We start from the raw sequence: 10,491 nt of genomic DNA, 5'->3' as shown, positions 1-10,491 counted from the left end.
CCCACCACTCTTGCCCGGGTTAAAACCAATAACCGGCCTCCTTTATCTCAGCAAGCAGACGACACTGAGACAAAGAAAAATTGAACTCAGACTCAGATTGCTTATCACCTCATCCTCCTGTGTCCATACAGTATGTGGTGAACATTGTTGTAAAAAAAATAAAATAAAAATTACCTGAGATACAGTCACGTATATGCTTTCATATTTTTACAAAAGTTATACCAATATTTGTAATTTACAATAAGGTGTAATAATAAAATGTGTCTTACATTTCTCCTCCTTTTTTTTCCTTCTTCTTCTTCTCCTCCTCCTCCTCCTCTTCCTCCTTCTTCTTCTTCATCAATAACATATGCCTGAAGAGGAAGCCTGTTAGAGATGAAGAGGGGAGTGTTCATATTCCCTATGGTTGGTAAAGTCATTAGTGCAGTGTTTTGAGGAAAGTTTGAAAATAAAAATTAACTTGTGAACTCTCTTTGACTGTGTGGTTTTATGACTAGGGGATTTTTCTCTACTGATATACCTGTATACATGTGCAAAGAGAGATGATGACAAAAGGAATTTGTTTAAATTATAGTTTACAGGGAACTATAACTAAATACTAAAATGACTTGGAAAAGGCAAGCTTTAGAACAATTTATATTGTGTGATTGTGTGTGTGTGTGTAATTGGAGCATTTTTGTCATGGAATAAAAACATGGAACAATAATTCTGGAAAATTCAGCTGATGGTAGTTGTAAAGACAGGAACTTGATACTTTTGTAAGGAGAAACGAAGTATCTCCAGCAGCTTCATTCATGTACAAGTTAAACACATGCAAAGGCAAAAAGCCAGAGGGAAGATAACTGTCGCTGTAAGGAACCTCATAACAGAGCCTGGTGATTAGCTACATGGCTGGCTCAAATGGCCATGTTGAAGAAACATCCTTGCTATCCAATATTACCCTTACAAAGTATATGGTCTCCTCTCCTTCTAGTTGTGGTCTATTTACAAATTTTGCACCTGGAAAGTGTCTCAGGAAACGGGGAAAGGCTGGGGAGCTGGCTCAGTGAGTAAAGTGCTTCCTGTGCAAATATGAATAGCAGAGTTCAAATCCCCAGTACTCACATGAAAGCTATTCAGACGCGGTAGCTGACTGCAATGCCAGCACTGCGGGAAAAGTAAAGTGCTGAAGAACTTTGTGAGGCCCATTTAGTAAATACACCTCATCTTTATTTTTGAGTGGCCCTTTGCTTCTGCATTTAACACCACCATAAAAATATCAGTGTCCTCTTTAATATTTTTTTCCAACTTAGCTAATGGAGAAAAAGAAACACATTTTGAATATTGAACAAGAAACAATGGATTCAATTTACTCAGGAAACATATGAGGAAGTACTGAAGCAAATGTTAGGAGCTCTCAACCGACAAACAGATTTTGGTGTTATATAAGAGCGTCAGTGCCATCCTTCCCTTGCTGTGGTCTACACTTCAATCCATTTACCTTAGGTTAAATAATTTATTTGGAAAATAATAGGCCTGCTCATATTAATGATGTATCAAAAAGAAAAAAGCTAGGGCTGGATAGATGGCTCAGTGATTAAGAGTACTTGCTGCTCTTGCAGGGAGCCCAGGTTTGGTTCCTAGCACACACATGGTGGCTTACAAACATTTGTAACTCTATTCCATGGCCTCCAATGTTATCTTCTGCCCTTTGCAGGCATCAGGTAGGCATGCAGTACATATATATATATATATATATATATATATATATATATATATATATATATATGTAAAAGCAAACCAGTCATACACATGAAAAGTAAAAAATTGTGAATGAATAAATAAAATAAACCAATGAAGGAGCATGTATGATAAACATGTCGTATATGAAATTCACAAGTACTTAACAAAATATTATTTTAATAAATAAATAGGCACAGTAGATAAATTCAACAGAATAAGTACATGTATATTCTCTATTTACACTTGCTTGAATGTATATCCGTTAATTTTCTCACTGTTTAAATCAAACACCTGACAAGAAGGATCTAACTTAGTTTGACTCACAGTTGAAGATATGGTCCATTGTGATGGGAAAGAAAGGAGATTGTGAGCCACACCGGCTGTGGTGGTGGGAGCATGGGGCTCTTACATCTCTGTAGACCATGAAGCAAGGCAGGACAGGAAGCTAGGGACCACTGTAAACCTCAAGCCAGTTTTCCAGTAACTCAAGCCACTACTCCAGCTAGCCCTACCTCTCAGAGACTGTGAAATCTCCCAAAAGAGTGTCACCAGCTGGGTCTTCTGTATTCAGGCACATGAATTACTAAAGGCAGGCTGTCTGCTTAACACATTCCATTCAGATTCACTTTCGCCTCACAGTAAAAGGAGAGCGGAGGGAATGTGATAGATAATTCTAGTCCAATGTTCAATAAAAACAGAACGAAATTATAAAATAACGAGTGCAAATGTTCTATATCAATCTTGCTGGATAGGTGAGTGTCTTCAGAAGGTGAACTCTGCAGTTTCCAGGAGGCCTGGACCAGAGTCAGCCTCTCGCCATCTGCTGGCTTGAAGCAGGGTTTGCAGTGCATGAGATCAGGATGGGAAAAGGACTCCTGAACACATCCATTGTCTTTCCTGCTGCTGGCCAGTTAGAGTGTGCTCTTGTTTTCAGCTTGTAGCATTTTCCTGTAAGTGCATTGTATCTTCCCACAGTCTTTACTGCTACAAAGATGAACCCAACTCGAAAAATTCATTTACGTGTCAAATCTGATGTGCATAAAATGTGGCCTCTACAAACAAATGATCCTCAGGGGACTGTGATGAAACTTTGGGCTTGAAATTCAAGCTCATGCTTGTTTACGTGACTGTGTTCACCCCGGGGGACAAAATATGTTCAAATAAGCTGTACTACTGACATTTTATTCTATGTTTTTTTCTCTCAAATGTCTTGTAGATAAAAGTGGTCTTTTCACAAGGTTTATTCAGACAAATAAACTCTATGTGATCTGTGAAAGAAAGAGATACTGCAATAAAGAAGTGGACTAGCCCAGCAATGAACATTTATATTAGGTTTATGAGAAAATCAACACTTGAAATTATGGCTTATAATCTCTTCATTTTTCTGAAATAATTAGGCTGATTTTAAAATCAATTAATTGTTTAGACACTTCACAGGGTGAGATGAAGTTCAAATCGGCTTCATCACAGTATACAAGCAGAGGTTAATATGTACTGGTCTAATGAAAGGGATTATTATGTATGAAGGGCTGGTGCTCAACATGGAGGTCCTTTGTGGATTTTAGACTTGGAGTTGCTGCCACAGTCACATGGCAAACAAATGTTGCCAGTATTTTTGTTCGTTTGATTGTTTGTTTGACTGACAGATTGAGTTTTCTTTTTTTTTTTTCAGATTGAGTTTTCAAAGAGAGTGTCCTTCAATGCTGGACGAGTGGGCTCAGCTGCTCTCAACTGCTTTAGCCTCCCAAGAGTAAGTGGCTACAGAAGATGCTGCCATACCTGGTTGGATAGCATGATTTCTATGCTAAAGGCTTGCTATCATTTTTTTACTTTGTTTTCTCTTTTCTTTTCTTTAATTTTCTTTTCTTTTTGAGACTTTATTTTTACTTTGTTCTCTCTTTTTTTCTCTTACCGTAGCTCTAACTGGCATGACACTTATTATGTAGCACAGGCTAGCTCTAAATTAACGGCAATTCTTCTGTGTTAGTCTCCCAAGGCCTGGGTTTGTAGGCAGGAACAATGACACTGTAACCTTTGCTACTTTGTGGAAGCATCTTCTGTGCCTCCCACTGCACATGCCAGCTCCATGTTAACAAGTAAGGAAAAGACATGGATTTGAGACAAGAATTGGTGGAGTCCTATGAGCATATACAGGGGGAGGAAATCCCCCTCAGGAACAGTCATAGGGGAGGGGAATAAGGGGAAAATGGGAGGGAGGGGAGAATGGGAGGATACAAGGGATGGGATAACCATTGAGATGTAACAAGAATAAATTAAAAAAAAAATTGGTGGAGTCTTCTGGAGAACACCAGATCAGATAGCAGGCTTTCAATTCATTCTTTGATGTACAGGATCAAGGGTCAGCAGGAAATTCTGCCTGAGACAGGAGCATAGGTCTAGAGGCTGGGGACCTAAGAACTGACAGCTTGCTGAAGTTTTGTTATGTAAGACCGGTTATTCCAGAACAGATCAGCTACATCTCACATTGACTTCTTTTCTGTCACTGGGGTTAGCCACGCTCACAGATGCAGATGACAAGAGGAAGGCAGCTGGAACGGAATAGAGTGTTACACCACGGGAAAACTTCTATTTTGTCCATTTTCTGCTAACTTCAGCACAGGGTCCCGTTAGAGATGCCATCCACACACCTCTGCATGTTGTACAACCTTGAACTAGAAAAAAGTTGTATGAGACTTGGATAGAATTATAAAATACATGGGTGAAAACTCTGAAATGAAGCCATTCCTAAAAGAAACTTATTATTAGAATAACCCTCGACTTATTTGGGAGAATAATAGCACTGGCATACTAGAAATTGAAGGACAGGAAGCAAATTCTACTTTGGTAATAGCTACCCCTGACTTTGCTTTACTTACTGCCAGGATGCCTTAGAAGGATCTTCCTTTGTACCAACAAATGGCAGGAATAGAACACTGTTTCTTCTTCTAGCAGACATATCCATTGTGCTGTGTTTATGAATGCTATACCTCTGTGAATGCCAATGAAATGAAGAAATCTCATTTAAAGCAGTCCATGTGACATGCACATTGTAACATTTGTGGATATCTTCAGCTCCAAAGGCAGAAGAGAGTATGTTGACAAGCTGTGGTCAAATGAGAAGCGAGGCCCAGCCTCCTGTACTTCCTGTACCCTTTGTACCTGAGGCTTTCCTTCACAATGACTGGGGTTTGGTGGGTTCATAGGCCACCAAGCTGAGAAACAGACTAAGTCCCAGGAGCTCTGTTCAGGAAGTTGCTGTGGATGCTCGATGGCTTGTCTATGGCATGGTCTAGAAAGGCAGGTGAAAAGACACATTAAGTCTCCAGTGACTTGTAGGACTTCTGCCTGATTTTGACTCATGGTATTTCTGCTTTTCCTACCTCCAGGTTTCTGATTCATGATGATTTACTGGGAACAAAGTCGGAATAGTCAGTTTACCACACACTTCCCCCATGCCCTTTACTATGTCTAGCCTGTAGTTGAAGTATTCCTTTGGAGTGTTCTCCTCTGTCCTTGTTCAGCCGTACAAGCGTGCTGACTGGTCTGTAATGGGGAGCTGGCTCCTGATACAGGCCTTTGCTCTTTTACTGCCTTGGGTGAGAGCTCTCAAATGATCTGATGCTCTGATCTTACAAGGTCATGTGAGAGGCCTTCCCTGAATTTTTCCAGGACTCTCCTGTTATACTTTCCCTCTCTTCTTTCCCATCTCTTGTTGATATTAAATCACATGTTTATTTTAACAGTTGTATCCCAGCATCTACTTCTTCAGAATGAAAACTCTGAGGACAGAAATGTCTTTCTAATGTCTGTAATTTTCTTTCTGCCTACTCTAAAGATGCTTGACAATGGTCAGTCTTTGGGGGAAGTATTTGTCCATAAAACCTACTTTAGAATCCCTGTCCCATTGCCATTCCATCAGCTGAGTAAAGTGAACCTGACATCTGACCAAATCACCTACGTTGCACTTACACATATTCATATTAGGTACAGTTATACTTTCAACTAAAAGCAAGATATGAACTGAACCGATCACACAAGGCAAACTTGTGGATACTTCCAGCAGAGACACTCATCTCCTAATGGAAAAGTCTAGTAGAAAGTGACTCTTAGGTGAACTGGGTCTTGAGAATGTTCTGAGTGGTCACAGCATATAAGGAAACAGAGGCACCAGGAACAAATACAACTGTCCATGACTAGAGATAATAGCCCAGAGGGAAACATAGAGCCGACTCACGAATAGATTTCTCTATTACGCAAATTATTATATTGTCAGTTTAACTGTGAAAAAATAGGAAAATCAGAGGCTTTTAAATGGAGAAATAATATAATCACGTGTGCATTTAAAAAAAGGTAGTATTAGCAGTGGGTGATATGGGGAATGTAAGAATAGTCAGAAGTAGAAGGAAGGGTGAGGAAGCCCTGGGGGACAAACAGAAGAGTGTGAGGTGATCACAGTGAAGGAGTGGGTAAAAGATACCTGGAAATTTAATCAGAAGGATTTAGAGACAGCGTGTGTATTTAAAGGATGTCTAGAACCTGATTTATTCAAACCCTTCAGACCTACAAAGAAGCAGGGACTCGGCAGAATTATGTTGGAGAACACAGTTGAATAAGAATCAGAGCCATGTCCACATGAATATGTATGGTTAGATAGAACTCACCTTTCTGAAGGGAGATTTACCACACATTTTAAAGCACAAATGGCAACTACTATAGCACCACAAAAGCAAAGCCAAACAGCCTCCAACATCTAGATGACAATGTGTTTAATATGACTTTTTTTTTTTTTTTTTTTTTTTTTTTTTTTTTTTTTTTTGTTTTCACCACCATGAGAAAGTTGCTTTTAAAAAAGAAATCCTCTTTATAGTTAGTCCATTCTAATCTTCCTTATCTCAACTCTTCGATTTTGGCTGGTCAGCAACTAATTGCTGCTTGCTTCTTTCGAAGCTAGCTCTTACATGTGCAATAATGACCTGGAGACCTCAACATCAGTTTTTGCAAGGAAGTCTCCTCAGAAAACTGGTTTCTTTATATCACCTGGTCTTCACAGCTGTGAGATATAGTGCTTTCTCAGGACATGACTTCCATCTTTGTTTTTGTTTCTGTTTTTTGTTTTTTCGAGACAGGGTTTTTCTGTGTAGCCTTGGCTGTCCCAGACTCGTACTGTAGACCAGGCTGGCCTCAAACTCACAGGGATCCACCCGCCTCTACCTCCTGAGTGCTGGCATTACAGGTGCACCACCATCATCACAATATACTTAAGTTTCCAGATCAAATATATCTCCAGAAATGTTTTTTAATTAATCTCATTATTTTTAATAACTACAGTTGTGAGCTCCCCCCTCCATGCATGAATCACCTATCCTTAGCTAAACTCAAAGAACCTACCTGCTTATGTGTGAGCTTGCCCACAGCTCCCATTTTCATAACTATTTAGTATATCCTTTAGAGCCCCCACGACTGCTATTGCTAATAGAAGTTCAACTGTATGAACATAAATTTGGCTTCAAACTATTTAAAAAGGTGGCTCTGAGGGCCTTGAGGATGATGAATGGTAAAACCATCATTTTGAAAAATAAAGGAACAGCTTAAGTTAATGTAGTGATGGATGAATATGTGTAGTTGGGCCTCAGCATATTGGAAAAATCAGAATCATTAACACATAATTCAGTTGGTAGACATCTTGAGTTATGGATTTAGAACCATGACACCATGTGTAAGGAAAGGGATTGAAAAAAAAAAAGGCTTCTCTGCTGCTTCTTGAAGCTCGCTATCCCGAGGAGGCAACAGACTTAGACCTATCAAGACTCTGGTCATGATTTGGGAATAATTACTATTATTATCCCCAAATGGGGGATAAAGAACTATGAAAATGTAATTGTAATTCTGAGCAGGGTAATTAGGAAAGGCTTTGTGGAGTAGGTGGCATTGGAACGAGGCTTTGAAAAATTAGGGAATAAGACGTAAAGCTGATGGAGCCGCATGCTTGCTATATTCAGGTCAGAGATAATGCAGGGCTCAATGAGGCCACAGGGAACAGAGAGAATCAAAATTACATTCAGGGAATAGTCCACAGTTGTATGGGCCTGAGCTGTGGGCTCTCTGTTAATCTTATTTGGGTGGGAATCAAAAGCCACTTCTGGGTAAAAAAGGCAATGACAGGATCAAAAACATAATTTAGGCAATTTGCATTTAAATTCATAACTGGTAGTTCTGGGTATCAATATGTGAAGGTCTAGAGATGATGCTGAATAAATTTTCTGATCCCCGGTGGTTCTGGGAGAAGGTATGGTTTCAGATAATTGTACAACATTTATTTTGAACATCCGTTTCCTTCAGATTTCTTTCTTTCTTTTTTTTTTTTAATTTAGTGTCTAGTAATTGCTTTCTTCACACGGAGGTCCCAGGTATAAGCACTGGTGGTTGTTCTTATTTACTGATAATGTTCCCTGTGTTGCAGTGAGTTGGCCCATGAATATTTTTTGAAGGTCTTTATTGAGTTTCTCTTACTGCATTGGGAGAACGGCAGCAAGACTAGCTGCTTTGCTTATACACAGTCATTAATTCCACTCCCATTGCTGAGTCTCTGTGGGTCTCTTTTTGTAAATTGCCTGTTTGATACTTTAGATTTAATTTGATCCATCTCTTTTTGATACAGTCTTTGGGAGGGTCATTCCAAGGATAGTTTACCCATGAAGAGAAGGAAGGATCTGTTTAATAGATGTTTTTTTAAAAAACTACCTATCAGGTTAGTAGATGTTACTCAGATAGGAACATACTATTTTAGCATGCACAAAGCCCTGGGTTCCACCTGTAGCACCACATAAAATAGAGCACGGCGGTGCTTGCCTGCAACCCTAGTTTTCAGGAGATGGAGGGAGGAGGATCAGAAAGTTGAGGTTGTCCTTGATTTCTGAAAGAATCCGAAAATGTTTGAAACAATAAACTATTTGGCAATGAGAATAGAAAAGGAAACACCACTATGGGGAAAAGCACACAATAGAGCTAAGCTATTCATCTCAAGGTACCCAGAAACAAAGAGAAGAAAAGGAGTCCAGATACCCTACAAGGGCACACTTCCAATCACCTCGCTCACTACTTCTTAGTAACGCCATCATCCGGGACCAGTGCATCAGCTTTTAAGTGACAGTTACGATCTCAACCATAACTTTCAGTTTATGCTGAGATAACTTGTATTTCCATAGGCATCTCTGGATTATTAAGAACCCCATCCAGACATAGTGCAGATCACAAGACCTTAGACTTTCAATATGAAAATATAATTCGATAAGGCTTTTCTGACTTTCTGTATAGGGATGAATATGGGAAGAAAGAAGATAAATAGAAACAAGACTGAAAACAGTAATAGACTGTGTAGCTGTTCTGTGAATTCTCATTTACACTTTTTACTTTTTTTGCCCTAATGATGCTGCACCTGGCATGTTGCTCACTTTGGCCACTGTTATTGGGTATAATATAGATTCATATTTGAAATGTACCTTTGTGGTGGCACTACTGTCATTGCCATGAGAAAAGCATATCTTAGGAAGCCTATGTGTCCTAGGAGACAACAGATATATGGACCAGAGATTTCTTAGTTCACTTACATACCTCCATCTTGAAGCTATCACCCTGGTGACACCAGAAATATGAGTCTGTGAATAGAGGTTTACTAAGAGCTCTCATGCCACAGAAGATTGGAGTTCTTTATTTTATACATAAATAGCTGATTGATGCTAGATCTCCACTTATTCACTCAATCATTTCGTCACATTTTGAGATGCATGTCTGTGCTACCAGAACTTGAGAGGCTGAGGCAAGAGGATTGGTGTGAGTTCGAGGCCAGCTTAGAATACATAGTGAACTTGAGACTAGCCTGGGCTAAACTATGAGACTCCATCTAAATTCCATCCCCTGTCTGCTACAAATAGACCAAAGCACATCATAGCTAGTCTGACTGTAAGGCCCCTTTTAACTGTTTCTACAACACTAAAACTTATGGAAAATTTAGTCCTGGTATTTTCCAATTGTTGATTCTGTTGTTTAAAATTGCTGGTTTTGGATGAGTATGCTTGGTAGCAGTCTCTTTCTTCTGCCTATGATATTTGGAATAAGTGGAAATGTCACAAGCTAGGACTGGGCTAGTGCTCTGTTAAGAAGCTCACAAAGTTTATTTGGGCTTCTCAGCTATCCCACTTTATATAAATATTTGTTTTTCAAGGATATATATCACTCCTACCTTTCAAAAAATTTAATGAGGACTTGCTTCTCAAATTAAACATAACATCTAAAATGTTTACCTGGTGTAATGGTTAGCATTAACTGTCATCTTGATACAATCTAGACTCATAAGGGAAGAGAGTCACAAATGAGGGTTTATCTAAATTAGGTTGGCCTGTGAGCATGACTGTGGAGATTATTTTAATTCTGCTCATTGATGTGGGAAGACCCAGACTAGAAGTTTGTAGAGTTGTTTCCTTAGTTTGGATCCTGAATAGTATAAGAGAAAGCTAGCTGTGTCTTCTCCTCTATGAATTGATCTCTTCTCCTGAGCTGGTATCTTACAGGTAGGAAACTCTGGGTTCAACCTCTATGGTGTTAGTATCTGCTTAGTGTATAGCATAAAAGAGCTACTAAGTCAATGCTACCTTCTTTCCTTCCTTCCTACTCTCTTCCATCTGCTCAGAGCAACCATAACCAATGATTTTTAGCGCAATAAGCTTTCTCTCCAAATACAGGGTCTTATATTTGCTCCCTGTTCATAATTCT

Source organism: Acomys russatus, chromosome 10 (assembly GCF_903995435.1).
Source record: "Acomys russatus chromosome 10, mAcoRus1.1, whole genome shotgun sequence".
In the NCBI taxonomy this organism is placed as follows: domain Eukaryota; kingdom Metazoa; phylum Chordata; class Mammalia; order Rodentia; family Muridae; genus Acomys; species Acomys russatus.
The sequence above is the reverse complement of the archived record's forward strand: the minus strand, read 5'-3'. Positions refer to the sequence as shown.